The sequence below is a fragment of the Lupinus angustifolius genome, chromosome LG10 (assembly GCF_001865875.1).
Source record: "Lupinus angustifolius cultivar Tanjil chromosome LG10, LupAngTanjil_v1.0, whole genome shotgun sequence".
In the NCBI taxonomy this organism is placed as follows: domain Eukaryota; kingdom Viridiplantae; phylum Streptophyta; class Magnoliopsida; order Fabales; family Fabaceae; genus Lupinus; species Lupinus angustifolius.
In genome coordinates, this window is record NC_032018.1 from 8,801,197 (window position 1) to 8,804,286 (window position 3,090).

The following is a 3,090-nucleotide window of genomic DNA, read 5'->3' on the forward strand; positions in this document are numbered from 1 at the left end:
ACACTCGGTCTGATGAATCGCTTACTCATCATATCTTCTAATTGTTTCTTGAGTTCCAACAGTTCTATAGAGGCCATTCTGTATGGAGCCATAGAGATTGGTCATGTTCCAAGGATTAAGTCTATTGAGAATTCCACTTCTCATTCGGGTGGTAAACCTGGAATATCTTCAGGAAATACATCTGGAAATTCTTCTACTACTGGAATTCCTCGAGTTCCCATCCCCTTTTCAGTCTCCAAAGAGGATAAAAAGACAAGCAGTTGGGTTCCTACTCGAATTCTTGCTAAGAATTCCATAGAAGACATAGACTGACGATCTTCTTTATCTGAACATTCTCCCGGGATTTCTAAAAATTCTATGGTTTTATGCCTACAATTCAAAGACACACCATTTTCCGACATCCAGTCCATTCCTAAAATCACATCCAATTGTGACAAGGGAAGGCAAATCAGGTCCACCATAAAGGTTCTTCCCTGAATCACCACTGGGCATTGCAAACATGTCTCGGACGTCATCACTAAAGACTTCATAGGAGTTTCTACGGCTATTTCATATGGCATAATAGTGGCTTTTAATCCTACTCGTAGCACACAATTATACGATATAAAAGAATGGGTGGCTCCTGAATCGTACAAAACCATATAAGGACTTCCATTAATCAGACACTTACCTTGGATGAGATCAGGCGACTTTTCTATTTCGGCTCCACTCAAAGCAAAAACTTTCCCACGTTTGGTTGGTTTCTCCGAAGGTGGTCTTGTTGGCAACTGATTTTTGTTTCCTTTGGAATTTCCAGGACATTCATAACGGAAGTGTCCAGATTGGCCACAATTGAAGCACACATCATCCTTACTCGGACATCTTCTTCCAAAATGGAGTTTGTTATAGTTAGAGCATTTAGGCGAATTCTCCCTCGGCTTATTGTTTGAGTACTGCTAACGATTTTTCCTATTAAATCCTCGGTGACCAGATGGTGGTTGATAGGGTTCTCTGAAATTACGATGGTGATTACTCTTGTCACGATTAGGCCCCATATTCTTCTGTGATTGAAGATTCTTGTCATATGTCCTTTGGTCCATGATGTCTTTCTCATAAACTCTGCATTTGTTCACTAAGCTAGACAAATGAAATATCTCCTGGAAACTCACCACTGGCTTCAATTCGGTTCTGAGTCTATTCTCAAATCGGATACATTTTGCTCTTTCATTCTCGAACTGTTGAAAATATCTTGAGAATTTTGATAGTTCTTCAAATTTCGCAGCATATTCACCCACAGATCTATTCCCTTGCTTGAGTTCTAGGAACTCTATTTCTTTCTTTTGGCAAACGTCTTCAGGAAAGAACTTCTCCACAAAAAAATCCCTGAAACACCCACCAAGTAATTTCATTTCATTCAGCTTCCATTTGCAATCTAACATAATTCCACCAGTGCTCAGCTTCTCCAACTAGCATATGGGGAGCTAGGATTACCTTTTGTGCTTTAGTGCACTGCATGATTCTGAAAATTTTCTCTATGTCCTGAAGCCATCGATATGCACCTTCCGGATCAAATCCTCCCTCAAACTTGGGTGGATTATTCTTCAAAAATCTCTGCAGACATCGATACTCTACGCTCCCTCGTTCTACTGATGCGTTCACATTCTCGAGGATTGTTGCCATTCGCTCTAATAACTCATGAGTGGCAGTCTTATTCCTTCTTGCCATATTTATCCCTATGTTCTGTACCGAAATAAAGTTAGAGACACACAACTAGAAGTGTGTGAGAGACCTATTACAGGCTAACCAGACTAAACCGCTCTGATACCACTAAAGTGTAACACCCTTTTCCTAACGTTTAAAGCAATTACATACAAGACCATCGTTTACGATCTTGGTTAATTATATTTTTCTTTTTGTGAAAATAGCGTATAACTTTTTTTTTCTTTATACCATATGAACATATGGTTCTTTCATAACTCACCACTTAAACTATAGACTAAACAACAATACAACATAGTAACATACACATATTTATATATATAGATCATCATTTCAAAAAGCGTCATAGTCCAAAAAAAGAGTACATCATCCAAGTCATGCCATCCACATATACACTCCAGCATAATAGGACATATATATACACAAATATACACACGCAAAAGATCCTATGGTTGGGTGTACACTGAACTCACAGCAACCGCACCAAAAGAAAACTATACAGTCATACCATGCATAAACAGACCGTCAGAATCTCGACCCAACATCCTCCTGCTACTGTCCCTCAGAACTACCCTCCTCAGGGTATTCCTATGGATCCTCATCATCACTGGAAATATATATAATATCCTCCCTAACCATAGGCTCGGCTGGCGCAAGGGAGTATAATGGTGAAGGAGATAGTCGGGCCCTCCTTATCGAGCCACGAATATCAGTCTCGTCATTCTGAATCCTCCCACGTACCCCGTGAGAAGAGGACCCAGGAGCAAACTCCAGATTCTCTCTCACAGCAATAACATGTGAATCCATATGACTCTCCTGTAAAGAAAGACAACGAATACATCGACAAGTCTGAACTCCCCGAGTCGTCTCAGTACGATTAGTCGGGGTCACAGGTGGTCCCCCAGCAGAACGTCTCACCGAGGCTCTAAGTGTACACCGGAATGGCGCAACCCTATGTGTCCGGGCATGATAAGATCCAGAAGATAGGTCAAGATGAGTAGTAGGAGATGGAATATTCCTAGCAGGAGCAAGAGGAGGCATGCGTCGTAACTCGTAACCGCCTGGCATGTGCATGATATAGACCGCTGGAACGGTAGAGCGGCGGGGGAGTATCACTATATGCCTGTCCGAGTATGAACAGCTGATTTATATGTCTCCCCTAAACACCGTCCTAGACCGGTCCACCTCAACCTCTACCGATGGGAGAGGCATGATCTCTAATCGACAAGGAGGAACCACAAAAGAAGCCTATGAGTCCATCACTACCTGTAATGTGAGATTGGAGAGTAAGCATCTCTATATAAGATAAACAATCAACAATTAATAAAGTCATAACATAAAACAGATCAAACAGGTATTAATATAACAATTTAATCATATGTATGAGCATGA

General features: G+C 41.1%; 1 protein-coding gene across 1 annotated transcript in view; it reads left to right on the plus strand.

Annotated features, from left to right (window-relative positions):
- The window catches only part of LOC109358523 (general negative regulator of transcription subunit 3-like), a 30,014-nt gene that overhangs the window by 26,310 nt on the left and 614 nt on the right, over positions 1-3,090 (plus strand). The window lies entirely within an intron of this gene.